The following is a 17,755-nucleotide window of genomic DNA, read 5'->3' on the forward strand; positions in this document are numbered from 1 at the left end:
GTCCTTATATCGGAGAAATCTCACCACTATGGCTCGAGGAATTTCTCCAGCCCTCGGTCTTCGCGCCATAACTCGATAGGCTCCCTCCACCTCCAACGGGCCCGTCGGGGCCTCCGATCCCATTAACGAGTGCAGCATCGTGCTCACATATGCCCCGACGTCCGCACCTTCTGCACCTTCGGGAAGACCAAGAATCCTTAAATTCTTCCTCCTCGCATTATTCTCCAGCACCTCCAGCCTTTCCACACACCTTTTGTGTTGTGCCTCGTGCATCTCTGTCTTCACCACCAGGCCCTGTATGTCGTCCTCATTCTCAGCAGCCTTTGCCTTCACGACCCGAAGCTCCTGCTCCTGGGTCTTTTGCTCCTCCTTTAGCCCTTCAATCGCCTGTAATATCGGGGCCAACAGCTCCTTCTTCATCTCCTTTTTAAGTTCTTCCACGCAACGCCGCAGGAACTCTTGTTGGTCAGGGCCCCATATTAAACTGCCTCCTTCCGACGCCATCTTGCTTTGTGCCTGCCTTCCTGGCCGCTGCTCTAGAGGATCCACCGCAATCCGGCCACTTTCCTCTCCTTTTTCCATCCGTGTCCAGGGGGGATTCCCTTCTGGTTTACCACACAGTGTTTTTAGCCGTTAAAATTGCCGTTGGGGCTCCTATCAAGAGCCCAAAAGTCCTTTCCACCGGGAGCTGCCGAAACGTGCGACTTAGCTGGTCATCGCCGCACCCGGAAGTCATGGATTTTCTTTTTGACACTGGAGCTGAACTTACCTGTGTTACTCAAAACTATGCTGCTTTACTTCCCCTAACTGCAGGAAAAAGTAACGCTTTTGCTGCAGGAGGAGATTCTTTAATTCTGCGACAAACTGAGCCACTGCTTTTAGAATTTGGACCACATCAACTAATGGCATCAATTTGGGGAGGTCCGGTAACACAAGCACTACGTATGGACATCTTATCTCAACTTAAATTCTTCACTTAATTTCGATAATGGAAAAATCACCTGGTCCATTAGACACATCAAAAAAGATGAAATACAGAATCATCCAATTTGGGCAAAAGACAAAAATGATTGTGGCCTTTTAAAAAATGGAACCAGTGACTTTTATGGGATCCACTCTACCTTGTACCAAACAATACCCCATTAACAAAACTTCAATTCAAGGCATTCTACCTATCATAAAACAACTTGAAGAAAGGGGTATTTTAGTGCGCATTCACAGCTCATCAAACAGCCCTATATGGCCTGTAAAAAAGGCTAATGGCACATGGCGCCTTACTATTGACTACAGAAGGGCAAACAATTCATTGTCAGAAAAGCTCCTTTAGTGGCAGATCCATCTACAATCTTTAACTCTTTAACACCTGACCTTCAATAGTTTTTAGTCATTGACATGGCAAATGGCTTCTGGTCAGTACCACTAGCTAAGCAAGTACAACCATGGTTTGCTTTCATCGTTAATCAACAACCGTACACATGGACTAGACTACCACAAGGTTTTCACGATAGCCCAACTGTTTACCACATGGCTGTACAGAATCATCTCAGGCAACTGCCTGATCTGCCTTCCACCATTATCCAGTATGTAGATGACGTTCTGATAGCCTCCATTAATAAAGATGATCATGAGAAAGACGTACGAGTAGTCCTGAACCACCTCAGTGATAATGGTCACAAAGCTAGCTTTGCCAACGCCCAGATTTCCCAGGAAGAAGTTATCTACTTAGGTCAGAAAATATCCAAAGGCAAAAGGGAGCCTACTCAGGACAGAACGGCTGCCATCAAAGCCGTTAAAGAACCCTCAACTGTTCAGGAAGTGAGATCTTCTTTGGGACTTTGTAATTTTAACAGAAATTGGATTGATTCTTACACTCAGTTATCCCAGCCATTAAATTATCTTTTAAAAGGAAACCGGAAATCAAAAGATTCAGTTAAACTCAATTCAGAACAGAAGCAATCATTTCTAAATTTGAAAAGGGCCCTGTGTTCAGCACCAGCCTTAGGTATTCCAAACAACGGAAAACCTTTTACCATGTTTGTTCATGAGAAAGATGGTTACAGGACTGCAGTACTCGCCCAGGAACATGGTGATCAGTTAAGACCGGTTGGATGCTACTCCCTTAAACTTGACAATGTGGCACTGGCATTTGGCAGCTGTTTACGAGCCATGGAAGCCACATGTCAAGCTGTAATGGCAACATCAGACCTTGTCCTTGACCAAAAGTTAACCATTAAATGTCCACACTCAGTCCATTCTCTTCTATCCATGAACAGAGTATCCCAAGTTACATCAGCTAGATGGACAGCAGTTTTGGAAGCTCCCAACCTATATTTTCACAGAGCCAGTCCTGTAAACCCATCATCTTTGCTCCCGCTTCCCGAGGAACAGAAGGGAGGAGAGGGAGAAGGGCATGACTGTGTGAAAATAATAGAGGAACTGGAAGAAGTACGCTTAGTAGAAGAGCCACGACAGAACCCAGATTTAGTCCTATTCACTGATGGTTCCTCTTTTATTGACAAGGGTATCAGAAAAGCTGGGTGGGCAGTCACAAGCCCATACGAAGTATTAGCTGAAGGAAGTTTGCCTCCAGGTACATCAGCTCAGCAGGCCGAATTAAAAGCACTAACAGAAGCATGTCATGTGACAAGAGATAAAACTGCTAACATCTATACTGACTCCAGATATGGTTTTGGAGTAGCACATGATTTTGGCCATTTGTGGAGAAAAAGAGGATTTCTCACAACAGCAGGTACACCTATCTGAAATTGAAAGGAAGTACGAGATCTCCTAGAAGCAATGGCATTGCCAAAAGAAGTATCAGTTTTAAAATGTAAAGCCCATACTCATGAGGACACTATGGAAGTAAGAGGAAATGCTCTTGCAGACCAAGCAGCAAGGGAAGCTGCCTCCCAATGGCTTAAGGAATTAAATCACATTTACAAATTGGGAGTAACCACCTTATTACATGATTTACGTGAAATGCAGCATGATTGTACAAAGGAAGAAAAATGGACATGGTTAGAATCAGGCATTCAGCCGTATGATGACAATATTTGGAGAGAAGTTCAAACTGATAAACCAGTCGCACCACAATCACTAATGCCATTCTTAGCTCAACAAATTCATTCATGGGGACATCTATCACCTCAACAAATGATGGATCGATTCCATAGAAGTTGGTGTGGTAAAGGATTCGAAAAACATGCACAATTAGTATCAAACCGTTGTGTAACCTGTCAAAAGAATAACTTGGAACCCATAACATCAATGCTTCAATTAAGAGCTCCTGCTCCCGCAGGACCATTCCAGGATATACAGGTAGATTACATCATCCTTCCTAAATGTCAACAATACAATGACCTTATAATAGTGGATACATTCTCTAGATGGTTGGAAGTTGCTCCAGCTAGAAGAGGGGACAGCTGCTCATACAGCCAAAGTGCTATGCAAAGACTTTATCCCCAGATGGGGAGTACCAGCTAGCATTGACTCAGACAATGGAACCCACTTTACAGGTGCTGTTTGTAAGGCAGTCTGTAGACTATTAAACATTGACTGGAATTTACACTGTCCTTATCATCCACAATCAGGAGAAGTGGAACGTATGAATCGAACTTTGAAAGAAAGACTGTCTAAATACAACCAGGAAGGCATGAATTGGGTCCAAGCTTTGCCAATAGTATTATGCAGTATTAGAGCTACACCAAACAGAACAACTGGCCTGAGTCCATTTGAAATCATAGGCAGACCAATGTCTCTGTCAGGAACTATTGATTTGCGGAAAGCAGACTGTCATTTAATGAGTGATGCTTTGCTGACTTATTGTCAAAATCTAACAAATGCTGTTAGTTCTGCCTCTCAACAGGTGTTAGCTGCATGGGGAGATCCTCCAGAAGGTGGGTAGGACCTGTGCCCGGTGAAGAAGTGTACGTCAAAAAGCTGCAAAAGGAACCCCTAGGATCAAAGTGGGAAGGACCATTTGTAATCCTTCTCACCACCCAATCCGCTGTAAAGTTAAAAGAAAAGAAAAGTTGGATCCACACATTACATGTGAAGCACGCGTATAAATATTAAGATCTGTAAAATATTTACCATAATATTCATTTTCAGTTATTTCATTGGCTCTGTAAATGTTATACCAGAACTGAATAAGAACGCATTCCTTTACACATCTAAGATGTATGATAAAAATTTCAACATTTCCAATTGTTGGGTATGCATTGCAACCCCTACTAACTCAGGAGAAGGTATTCCCTTCTTAACTATCCCCTTTAATGCTTCAGAAACAGCAGAATGGTACATCTATCAAAGCATCCCTCGCTCTGTAGTGATCCATTCTGGAACATATTCATGTGAAAAAGGAAGGTACAAGATTTATTTACAGAAATTTATTAACTTATGGAAATTGGCAGGCTATCCACTAAACACCTTTTCAGGATGGCACCAACTTAATTATAACCCTAACAGAAATCCTCAATACATAGAACATAGAACCGTACAGCACAGAACATTAGCCTCCTAACTAATATTAAACAAAAAGGATCAATATGCCTCATTAGTAATCACTCTGAAGGGATGAAAATGGGCAATAGTGTTTGTACTAATTATTTAGATGTTAACACAGCTTATAAATCTACACAAAATGTATTACAAAGAACTAAACGGTCCTCAAAAATAACAGGCATACGTAACATCACAAATAATAAAACATTCTCAGATCAGTGGTACTTAGAAGATATTTACTTATATTCTGCTTATAATGGGATTTATTTTATTTGTGATGATAGAGCATATTCTTGGCTCCCAAAATACTGGTCACGATCTTGCTCTTTAGGATGCTTCGTACCTGCCATCCGTCATCTTCCTCATCTCCCTTATGTTACAGAACCAGCCATTTGAAGAAATAAACGTTCCATAACCTTACGAGATGCAATTTATGCTAGAATTATTCCTTTCTATTGGGAAATAAGGATGGGCAATGAATTGAATAAAATAACAACCATCATACGAAACGTTGCCGATCACACCGCCACTGCCCTAGGTAACATTTCTGACAATGTGAGCAATTCGAACCGTGGCATTACAAAATCGAATGGCACTTGACTATGTGCTAGTTGAAAAAGGTGGCATCTGATTGGTGCGGAGTGTTGCACTTTCATTCCAGATAACTCAAAAGAAGTTAAAGATCTGGCATCACATATCCAAAAAGAAATCAAGAAACTTGATCCACTCTCAGTTATCTCTCTCTGGGATAAACTTGGCGGGTGGTTGGGACACACTGGAATGTCAACAGTAAGGATAATCTTATTCTCCTGTGTCGCTGGATTCATCATTTACATAACATGCCAATGTATCAAGTGCATCAAAGAACTATTCGCTAAACGCAAGGTCCCAATTGTCAAATGATTCACACTAACCCTACTGCACCACCATTAGATTAAATAGAAATGAAGTATTATTGTTGAAATGTTACTGATCAATCAATTATTTGACTGTATTATTAACATATTGTTAATATATTAATACTGAATCAGTAGAATCAAATTTGATTAATTGATTGTTATTTTATAATGATTCTTTAAGAATTATAATAATTTTTGCTGAAATGCTTGTAATGCAATGCTTGCCCACTCTATTGTTTAAAACTGCAATGACAATATGAATGAGTTATTCTTTGCGCTTTTACCTATTCTATCTAATTAATTGTATCTTTAATCTTATTGTGATACATCTCACTTATTCTTTCGATTTATCAAAACGGGGACTGTAGAAACCAACTATTTTCCAATACACCTGATAGGTAAAGGATGGCTATTAACGTAAAATAGTAAGCCCCAGTTTTAAATTCACTCATAACCTCAGGTCATCTCAAAGCATCTAGCTTCAATAGAGACACAAAACAGCATGACACCACATAATTCACTTTTACTGAGCTCTATTGTTCTAGCAAATACATTTGCAAGACAGTGTAACATTAAAATACAAACCGTACCAGATATCAATCCAAGGACAGGGTAGGCACCATAGCAACATTAAGGCACTATAGTCTACAATGTGGCTAACAACTAAGTCAGCAGAAGTCCAGTTTAAACTGGTCGTGATAACAGCACAGAATTGCATTCCATAACATGCACAAATATTCAGACATGAAACATTTAAAGCTAATGTTGCACATTAAAGATTGACAGCTAACCGTCAAATCAAACTCATTTGATTCTAACCCAAACCAATTAGGATGACTTAGAGGTGTAGATAGATGGCTAAAGACTGATATGATTTCCTATAACCGTGAAGGTCCGTACGGCCATCTTTATCCGGATCATTCTATACATTGATCTAAACTATTCGCTCACTCTATTTTTTACTTTTCCGCTCTAACTCTTGAAGTAAATGCAAGCTGTTGTGCCGTAAGCAAGAAACCATTTCTGTATTATTTTAAAAGTTAAATTGTGTACATGTACAAGCTGCTTCTCTTTAAGTCCTTTTTGCTAGCCGGACTTATTAGAGAATAAGTTTTAAGTGACTCTCAATTGTAATCAAATAGAGGCAATAAACGATTCTTGTTTGCATCCGAGAAGTTTTAACTCAAATTTCTACTGAGTTTTAGTGTCGCACGTTCCTCACTAATTCCGCATGGGAGATCTCTTACAGGGTGGTATTTTCCATGATTCGGGACCAGATTGTGTTTGGTGTGAATGAAAATAAGCTGAGGGAACGGTTGCTGAGGGAATCTGAGCTGTCTTTGGAACAAACAGTTGAGATTTGTCAGGTTCATGAGCTGGCAGCACAGCATTCTAAATGTTTCTCAGTAATGGCGGCGTCTTGGACTGGAACGTAAAGCACCAGATGTTCACACTCAGGCTTTCTCTTGCCATGCTATGCTTGTTCAATACTTCATTTATCCAACTTGCTGACTTTCCCAACTGCTTATCTATTAAACTTATTTACTTTACTGTATAAATATCAGGCCCTTTTGCATGTTTGTTGGACTTCCACTTCCAGAGTCGTGACAGGTGCCAGGAGCCGAATCTCAAAGCCATGGGGTCAACGACGAGCAGAAGGGCATGAGATTCTTGTTTTATATTCTTATTTGTACCACTTTTGCTAATAGAGTAGAGACACTTCTGTCATTGTTCTCTTTATTACATTGTGCTGAATCCAAGACAATTGTATGAGAAGGCTTGAATTCATTATAAGGTGATCAGTCCTGTGAAGAATTAGTTCTAGTACAGTTGGGATATAGCATCCACAATGGGTTGGATCAACACTCCGACAATTCTGAGAACATTATCAGCAAATTCAGTGATGTGCACTACCATTCACCTACAAGATACAACTCAAAGAGGATGCAAAACCTGTGATACACGCATCAAGAAGAGTACCTGCACCTCTTTGGGATCACCTCAAAAAGGAGCTAGACAGAATGACAAAATTACAAGTAATCAGAAAGATAGAAGAACCTACCGATTGGGTAAACTCCATGGTTTGTGTAAAGAAAAAGAATGGCGATATTCGCATTGCATGGATCCTAAAGATCTTAATGAGAATATCAAAAGAGAACATTACCAAATACCAAAGCATGAGGAAATAATCGGAGATGGTTCTTTACGAAACTTGACACATCTCAAGGTTTCTGGCAACTAAAGCTAGCGGAACAAAGTACAAAATATTAGACTGTTAATACGCCATTTGGACGGTACTGCTTTCTGAGAATGCCATTTGGCATCGTTTCAGCATCAGAAATTATTCACCACGCTATGGAGCACATAATCAAAGGCATCAAAGGTGTCCATGCATATCATCGTTTGGGGCTCAACCATAGACATTAATCACTTTTCACATAATGAAGCAGTCCGTGCACACATATGGATAGTCCTGTATATCCAGGTTTGGGCTGATAAGTGACACTTTGGTGTGGCACTGAGTAAATGCTACACCCTCAGAAGGTGCCATCTTTCATATAAGACATTAAACCAAAGGTCCATCTGTCCTGGACCAATATTTTCACCTCAAACAATATAACTAAAACACATTATCTTGTCATTATTGTATTGGCGTGCAGAAACTTCCTGTTTACAATTTGGCTGATGTGTTTCCTGCAACAGTAAGTACACTTCCAAAGCACTTAACTGGCTGTAAACCTTTTGTGATATGTTGATGTCATGAATGGCACGATAAAAATCAACTTTCATTCATTCAAACCACACAATTACCAGGCAATAATCATCTCAAACAAGAGTCTAACCAACTCCCTTTGACATTCAATGGTGTTACAACGGAGTCCTGCACCGTAAATTAGGGACTAACTGGGATCCCACCCAGCCATGGCTATCAGAATGAAATGAAATGAAAATCGCTTATTGTCACAAGTAGGCTTCAATGTGAAAAGCCCCTAGTTGCCACATTCCGGCGCCTGTTCGGGGAGGCTGTTACAGGAATTGAACCGTGCTGCTGGCCTGCCTTGGTCTGTTTTCAAAGCCAGCAATTTAGCCCTGTGCTAAACAGCCCCTGCTGAATGGACCAGGAGCTGGGTATTCTGCAGCATGTAGCTCACCTCCTGACTTGCCAAACCTCTCTACCACCTACAGACACAAGTCAGGAGTGTGATGGAATACTCTCCACTTTGCTGGTGGGTGTTATGTGACAGCTGTGGCTCAGCTGGTAGATATAACACCTGTTGTGTTTGGTCCTTTATACCTTATGAAGGAATTGACCAAACTTTGCCTTGTTCAAACCAAAATCTTTTATTGAGTGTCGTGTGGTAATATAGCAGTCTGATACAGAGCATGTTACCATGGAGTCTGCTTAATACTCCTCTGGAATCGTCACCAAGCACTGACCATTCACTTGTATGTCTTATCACCCTCGCAATCTTCTTCCCCAGATGGCCGGATGTGTTTCCTCTTATATGGTAGTCACTGATCACATGACCTTGGTCTAGAGACTGCATGGTGTGTCTGCTGGTTGGAGGTCGCACACCATCCATCTATGATATAGCCCATAGGCATATCACCACATCCCCCTTCCTCACAAAACATTAAGATAATCTTATTGGCAACATTAAATGTTCTATGTGGCTAATAAAGTGAACGGGTTTTACTAAGGTGTCCATAAACATGCTGTGCCTGACAAGTGTCCATTTCCTTTGCACAGATCTCATTGTGATTCCCTCATGGGATCACCTCTGTGATCCTTCAAGCTGTTGCCAGCCTCTTCAGAGACTGGTTTACGTGCCGGTGTCTTGTTTCTCATGCTCCTCCCTCTTTGCCTTTGGAAGGCCTGTGTCCATGACTGCCATACATGTGTTACTTTGTGGCGCATCAATGTATCGGTAAAGGAGTTGGGCAGGGGCCCGGATAGGCCTGGAACTTTCTGCTCTTCACTCCGTCAGGTCTAACCCCGCCTTTTGTATTCAAACCTGCCGACAAAGTGGGTGCTGTTGTCGTCTGGCGCACTGACCTCTACCTTGCAAAGGCTGAGCGCCAACTCTCAGATACTTCTTCTTACCTCCCCCTGGACCATGACCAGACCACTGAACATCAAGCCATTATCTCCAACACCGTTAGTGACCTCATTTCCTCTGGATCCCTTCCCCTTACGGCTTCCAACCTCATAGTCTCCCAAGCCCGGACAGCCCGCTTTTACCTACTTCCCAAAATCCACAAAAAGGACTGTCCCGGCAGGCCCAATGTGTCAACATGCACCTGCCCCACCAAACTTATTTCCTCTTATCTTGACTCCATCCTCACTCCTCTGGTCCATTCCCTCCACACCTACATCCGGGATTCCTCTGGTGCACTGTGTCATACGGACAGCTTCCAGTTCGCGGGCCCTAACCACATTCTATTCACCATGTATGTGCAATCTCTCTATATCTCCATCCCACACCAGGATGGCCTGAGAGCTCTTTGCTTCTTTCTCGAAAAGAGGCCTGGACAATTCCCATCCACCACCACTCTCCTCCGCCTGGCTGAACTTGTTCTATCTCTCAACAACTTTTCCTTTAACTCATCTCACTTTCTCCAAATCAAAGATGTAGTAATGGGTACCCGCATGGGTCCCAGCTACGCTTGCCTTTTTATGGGGTATCTGGAACATTCCTACCCGGGTCCCCTCCCACAACTCCTTTACCGGTACATTGATGACTATTTTGCTTCATGCTCTTGTCCGGACCTGGAAAAACTCAGCAACTTGGCTTCCAGTTTCCATCCCTCCATCACTTTCACCTGGTCCATCTCAGACACTTCCCTTCCCTTCCTTGATCTTTCTGTCTCCATTTCCGGCAATAGACTATCCACTAATATCCATTACAAGCCCACTGACTCCCACAGCTATCTGGACTACAGCCCTTTGCACCCTACACCCTGTAAGGACTCCATTCCTTTCTCTCAACTCCTTCGCCTCCGTCGTATTTGTTCCGGTGATGCCACTTTCCAAAATGGGACTTCGAAAATTAGTTCCTTCTTCCTCAACCGTGATTTCCCACCTACAGTTGTGGATAGGGCCCTCAACAGTGTGCGGTCAATCTCCCGCGCCAGTACCCTCGCCCCCTCCCCTCCCAGAACAAGGATAAAATCCCCCTCATTCTCACATTTCATCTTACCAGCCTCCGTATGCAAAGCATAATCCTCCGCCATTTTCGCCAACTCCAGCGTGATGTCACCACCAAACACATCTTCGCTTCACTCCCTCTGTCCGCATTCCGCTGAGACCTTTCCCTCCGAGACAATCTAGTCCACTCCTCCACCATACCCAGTACCTCTCCCATCACCCATGGCACCTTCCCATGCAATCGCAGGTGTAACACCTGTCCCTTTACCTCTTCCATGCTTAGCATTCCAGGCTCAAAACACTAATTCCAGGTTCAGCAGCGTTTCACTTGCATCTCTTCCAATTTAGTCCATTGCATTCGCTGCTCCCAATGTGGTCTCCTCTATATCGCAGAGACCAAACACAGACTGGGTGATCGCTTTGCTGAGCATATTCGGTCTGTGCGCATTCAGGACCCAGACCTTCCTGTTGCTTGCCATTTTAACAAAAGACCCTGCTCCCATGTCTGTCCTTGGCCTGCTGCAATGTTCCAATGAAGCGCAACGCAAACTGGAGGAACAACATCCCATCTTCCGGTTAGGCACGCCTCCCATGCCCACATGTCTGTTCTTGGATGGCTGCAATGTTCCAGTGAAGCGCAACGCAAACTGGAGGAACAACATCCCATCTTTCGGTTAGGCACGAAGACATCGAATGCACTAACTTCAGATGATCAGCCCCACCTCGACCCAATTGTTTTCATTTCATTTTAACTGTCTTTTACCATTTCTTTCTTTCTTAATATACATTTATTTTCCCCTCCCAATTTTATCCACCTTTCCTGCACTTTTCTCCTCTTTGCTTTCTCCTCTTTGCTTCCCCCTTCCCCTCCTCCCACATCTACCGTTCATCCTCTGATGTTAGTTTCCCTGCTGTTTGACCTTTCACATCTTTTGTCCTCTCTGGGGACTGCCATCTTTCCCCTAGGTTTCTGTGGACATTAGCACCCAGTTTCCCTGGGTTTCTGTGGCTATGACTCATCTTTCATTCTCACTCCACAGTATAAATATTTCCCACTTTCACTGTCTGTTAGCTTTGACAAAGAGTCATCGGACTCGAAACATTAGCTCTTTTCTCTCCCTACAGATGCTGCCTGGCTTGCTGAGATTTTCCAGCATTTTTTCTTTCGTACTAGTCACTTTCTCTTCCTTGCATGATGCTGTTTGCTACTTGCGACTGTTTTCGTTGCTGGTTTGTTGGTGGGATGAGCTAGCTCTCCCATTCTTCTCCTCTTAACTTTGAGAACATGGTGATGGATTTTTGTGTGTCTCTTGGTTTTGTTTCTTTTCATAGCAGCCTCTGGCGTGGTACTGGTTGTTGCTGTGTGCTGAGAGGTCCTTAAAATGGCCGCCCGCACTGAGACCACATTTGTACATGACGTGTGTCACAGCACTAATGGTGCTGGCTTCTTCTTCCAAGTTGGTGCCAAAATGTTTTGAGCAGAATGCCTATTCTCTGTGCAGCTACCTCGCTGGCAAATTTTCACCGTCTTTTCCAGCACCAAATCTTCCTCCCGCACTAATATCGCCCAAAGCTTATATCGCCCGGGCAGCATGGTAGCCTTGTGGATAGCACAATTGTTTCACAGCTCCAGGGACCCAGGTTCGATTCCCGGCTTGGGTCACTGTCTGTGCGGAGTCTGCACATTCTCCCCGTGTGTGCGTGGGTTTCCTCCGGGTGCTCCGGTTTCCTCCCACAGTCCAAAGATGTGCAGGTTAGGTGGATTGGCCATGATAAATTGCTCTTAGTGTCCAAAATTGCCTTAGTGTTGGGTGGGGTTACTGGGTTATGGGGATAGGGTGGAGGTGTTGACCTTGGGTAGGGTGCTCTTTCCAAGAGCCGGTGCAAACTCGACGGGCCGAATGGCTTCCTTCTGCACTGTAAATTCTATGATAATCTATGATTATCATCAGCTATACAAAAGACGATTTGGTCGCAGATTAACAAAGATTTCAGGTCGCTGTAGTTTCATGACTGGGCCTTCAGCCTCACATCCGTGACAAAAGTGTCAAATGATCCGCCAGATCTTTGGGTGCGCATACAGAATTTATAGTGCTCAAACGTTTCATTTTTCTAGAGGAACAATCCTTATCAAATTTGATGAAGTGCTTCATCACTTCATCAAATTTCTTGTGATCCTCTTCATTATCAAACACAAACGAGTTATACAGTTCGAGCGCTGGTGCTGGGTCTGGGTGCTGTCCTCCCCACCGGGAGCCGCTGTGTCTCTGGGTGCCGATTCTCCCGGTCGCCGCTGGGTGCCGCTGTCTCGCTCGGTGCCGTTCCCCCTGGGCGCCGCTGGGTGCCGCTGTCGGGCGGCTCGCTCCGGCCCAGACGGGGTGCGCGCCATTTTCAAACCACTTGCCGCGGAGATTCGGGTTCCGGCCGGTGACAGAGGGAAGCGGAATCACTGAGAGACGAGGTGGAACGGCCGGGGGAATCCGCCGCCGCGGTAAGGGGACCGGGAATGCGCGGACTGGGGGTGAGGTCGGGCTGGAAAAGCCGGCGGCGGGGGGGAAGAGAGCGAGAGACGCGGTCCCCGGAGGGAAGCGCCGGCCTTTAATTAAAGGGCTGGCCGCCGTTGGGTGAGGCCTGGAACCAACCGGGAGACGAAGCGGCCCTGCGCATGCGTGGGTGCAGACAGAGGGTCCAGGTCACATGACCATTGACTGACTCTCCCATCAGAAACATTGTCCTCATTTACAGTGATTGTCCCCAGCAGGAATGGTGAAGACCTAGTTAAAATGACAAGCCCTTCTCTGACAGTACCCCACCTAACATTAATAATTCCTCAATGTTTGGGCCTTCCAATGTGGCCAGTTTATATGTCCCCTCATATGGGGTGGGGGTGGGGTGGGGGGGGGTCCAGGGCTTGGTTCCAGGGCTTCTATGAGGAATTTGCAGCAGTCTGGGGTGGAGGGGCAAGAATCTTTTTACTTGGCCAGGTAATTGTACTTCTCATTGAGGTCAGACCCTGTATCCCTTCTGTCAGTTTCTTGCTGGGACATAACAAACAATCCCTGTAACCAACCCCTGGTCACTTAACAAGTTGTGGTTTAAGCTGCACCCCAGGGCCTGAACAAAAAATAAATAAAGTAGAACTACTGAGGGCAAAGTCTGTCCAGATTATAAGAAATAGGAGCTGGAGTAGGCCCTTTAGCCCGTTGAGCCTGCTCTGCCATTCAGCAAGATCATGGCTAATCTGATTGTGGCCTTAACTCCACCCTCCTCCCTGCCCATTATAATCCTTAACTCCCTTGTAGATCAAAAACTGTCGAATTCTGCCCTGAACATATTCAATGACCAACCTCCACTGTTCTGTAGGATAGTAAATGAGAGAAGAAATTCCTCCTCAACTGTCTTAAATGGGAAACGTCTAGTAGTTAAACTGTTCCCCCGGTTTTAGTTTCCCTTTTGAGAGGAAGCATCTACTCTGTCCCCTCCCCTTCAGAATCTTGTATGTTTCAATACTTGTATGTGGCACGTAACACAGTGGTTAGCACTGTTGCTTCACAGTGTCAGAGTCCCAGTTCGATTCACGGCTTGGGTCACTGTCTGTGCGGAGTCTACGCATTCTCTCTGTCTGCGTGGGTTTCCTCTGGCTGCTCCGGTTTCCTCCCACAAGTCCCGAAAGATGTGCTGTTAGGTAATTTGGACATTTTGAATTCTCCCTCACTGTACTCGAACGGGCGCCGGAATGTGGTGATGGGGATTTTCACAGTAACTTCATTGCAGTGTTGATGTAAGCCTCCTTGTGACAACAAAGATTATTATTATTAATAATAATAAGGTCACCTCACAGTCTTCTAAACTCTAATGATTATAGACCCAGCCTGCTCAACTTTTCCTTTCATCTGGGAACTTTTTCTGGATTGCTTCCAATTCAAGTATATCCCTTCTTAAGTAAGGAGACCAAAACTGTACACACTACTCCAGGTTCGGTCTCACAAATCCCTCCATACTTGTAGCAATGCTTCCCTACTTTTATATTCTGTTCCCTTGGATTCTATTTGCCTTTCTAATTACTTGCTGTACCTGAATGCCAACATTTTGAGATTCATGTACAGGGACACCTCGATCCCTCTGTACAATCCTTAGAGGTACTGCAAAAACAAGGCTCCATCTTTACGTTAAGGGTAGCTTTCTGCCCACAACACTTTCTGTTTCATACTGTATCCGTATAGATTTAATTAATTAATTTACTGAATTTGTATAGGTGGGGCACACAGCAAGTTGAGAGCCAAAGTGTATCTGATGGGTATCTGGGCTAAAGAGTGTTGCTGCACATGTGGAAAAGAAACTAGGGGTTGAGTCCTGGTCTGATTTCAGCTAATTTCCTGAATGCTCATAAAGGTGCAGACTGTCTTGCTTAAAACTTGTTGGAATGTTTGGTCCGCTTTTGAGGGATGGAGTACAGCCAAGTTGCAACCCTTGGAATGTGTCTAGGAGTAGCAGAGGTTTGACAGCATGAGTGAGATACCCAGAATAGGAACCGAGGAATGGGTACTATTAAGTGGTGAAAAGGTGGATTGTATTTTTTCTCCAGTTTTCTGCTCTGATATCATGGGCTACTATTCAACTTTGATTGGTCCATGATACCATATACATGGCCATCAACATTAGAAATTTCCAGTATTTCCAGTGTAAGAATTTTAGTATCAGTAGTTTTTTTGACACTAAAGCAACGTGGATATAGTTTAAACAGTAATATGAAGTGATGAAACTTAATGCATCAAATCTTCTCCATGCTAATATCTGCACAGTACAATTGATGCAGTTTACTCTCAGCAGTTTGAGAATTTACACTACTGTCCGGAATAGCTAGATATCTAGTGCTTTGAATAATGAGGAACTGTAATTAGAAGATGCACCATGTAGAGAAAGCTGTTTTACTGTGCAGCTCTTTAGCAAATGCATGCAGGATCTTTGTGTCAACTGTGATTAGAAACTAGCTTGATATCACACACTGCTTTTGTTGCCTTGTAAACTGACTCAGTCACATAATACTCTTCTAACACAAAGATACAAGTGTTAAACTTAATTCCTGCTGCTAGTTTCATATCACATTAACAACTCCTGCTACTGCAGTGAACTACTGCTTAACATAGAATTTCAGGAAACAAGAACTCAATTGATTAAATAAATTGTATATTAAGGCTCTTCAAAAGAAACTAAATGCCACTTGAGAGCATTTGCAGTGACAAAGAAGCAGGGCTTTGTTTTGTAACTTGTTGGAAGAATTTTATAGAATTGAGTTCCGTTTTGTAACACAAGAAAAGGAGAATTGCGCCCTTTGAAAAAATACATGTTCAGCAATTACTGCATATGCAAAGTATGCTTGCTATTGCTATCCATGGTTCACTATTAATGCTGCTGGAAGTGGCCTACCAAAGTACTCAATTGTGAAGATAATTGGCACCATTTTCTGAAAGCAGCTTGTCTCCTGCATTCCAGAATATTTCATATGAAAATAGGCACAGTAGGGAAAATGTGTAACCTCAGTTCAAAAGCTGATACATGGTGCCTTTTATTCATTTGAATATTTTTGCATGTGTTCTGTTGCTTTAATAAGATATAAGCATTAACTAGCACACAAAATGGGTGTAGCTTTAAAATTGTGGACAAATGCAATTTTTTTATTCTTTGGGATGTGGGCATCACTGGGAAAGGAATCTGCCATCCTTAACCAGTTAGCCTAATTGAGAGTCCAGGCCCACAGCAATGTGGCTGACTCTTAACTGCCCGGTGAAATGGCCTAAATGCCGCTCAATATAAGGCAATTGGGGATGGGCAACAAATGCTCGCCTTGTCAGTGACACATCCCATGAAAGAAAAATTTAACTAGCCAATTTTCAGTATTGTTGGATATTAGAAATAAGGGATAGATTTAAGTGAGTTTAATTTATGTGAAGAAAGGGGTTAAAACTCTAGTTGATTCATGTTAAACAAAGGTGTTTGCATGTACGGAGGTTTTGGTTTCATTTCAAACTGTGTTGGCATTGTGATTTGAGAGTTTGTGACATGAAAAACAAACAACTTAAAGACTTTGCTATTGCTCATCAGCTAGGGGCCACCTTTAAGTTAGAAAGACCTGATGAGTTTAGTTTTTAATTGGATTCAAGGTAGTTGTAGCTCAGCAGCTAGAGATGAAACAGCTCTCATAGCTCTAAAAGAAGCAATACAATCGAGGAATGGGAAGAAAGCAAGTCCCAGAAACTATAGTTCTAGAAACCAGGATGTTCCAGGAAAACTGAAGCAAACTGGACAAATGAACTGGAAACTGAACAAAGGTATTGTTCATTGAAGTTAAAGAGAGAGCTGAAAATTGCAGACCTGGTGAAGTTGGCTTTCAAGATGCCAGATATCTTTTTTATTTAATATTTTATTATTCTCCTTTTTCACATTTTCTCCCAAATTTACATACCAACAATAAACAATAATCAGTAACAAATATGTCAAACCCCATATCAATAACAACAATCCCATCCTCCCACCAAACCCCAAACATTAGCCCGCATGTTCACACAAACAAATGACAAAAAGGAATTAGAGATCACCCATAGTCGCCATTAACACACACAGCCCCCCTCCCCCCAACCCTCCCACCCACCTGCCCCAACTAATGTTCGATGTTATCCAGTTCTTGAAAGTGCATAATGAATAATGCCCATGAATTGTAGAACCCCTCCATCCTTCCCCTCAGTTCAAACTTAACCTTCTCAAGAGTCAAGAATTCCAATAGGTCCCCCTGCCACACCAGGGCACAGGGTGGAGAGGTTGCTCTCCAAACTATCAGGATCCGCCTTCGGGTGATCAACGAGGTGAAGGCTACAACATCTGCCTCCGCACCCCTTTCCAACCCTGGCTGATCCGACACCCCGAATATGGCCTTCTGGGGGCCCGGGTCCAGTTTCACGTGCACCACTTTAGAAATTACCCTAAAAACTTCCTTCCAGTAATCCTCTAGCTTTGGACAGGACCAAAGCTTTTGAACATGATTAGCCCCCCCCCCCCCAACGTTCACACATATCTTCTAGTCCTTCAAAGAATCGGCTCATCCTCGCCCTCATGAGGTGTGCTCTGTATACCACCTTCAGCTGTATCAGCCCCAACCTTGCACACGAGATGGAGGCATTCACTCTCCGGAGCACCTCACAACAGACCC

At 43.5% G+C, this 17,755-nt stretch overlaps 1 protein-coding gene and 1 long non-coding RNA gene across 4 annotated transcripts in view; one reads left to right on the plus strand and one right to left on the minus strand.

The window, feature by feature from the left end:
- LOC140408917 (uncharacterized) overlaps positions 1–17,755 on the minus strand; it is a 59,128-nt gene that overhangs the window by 25,103 nt on the left and 16,270 nt on the right. The window lies entirely within an intron of this gene.
- cep135 (centrosomal protein 135) overlaps positions 12,836–17,755 on the plus strand; it is a 215,817-nt gene continuing 210,897 nt past the window's right edge. Inside the window, exon 1 of one of the 3 annotated variants that reach the window (XM_072496794.1) lies at positions 12,836–13,042. The gene's annotated coding sequence lies outside the window, so the exon portion shown is untranslated. The remainder of the gene's footprint in view (positions 13,043–17,755) is intronic. The other 2 variants (XM_072496792.1, XM_072496793.1) reach the window with 2 other exon arrangements.

Source organism: Scyliorhinus torazame, chromosome 3, assembly GCF_047496885.1.
Source record: "Scyliorhinus torazame isolate Kashiwa2021f chromosome 3, sScyTor2.1, whole genome shotgun sequence".
Taxonomy (NCBI): domain Eukaryota; kingdom Metazoa; phylum Chordata; class Chondrichthyes; order Carcharhiniformes; family Scyliorhinidae; genus Scyliorhinus; species Scyliorhinus torazame.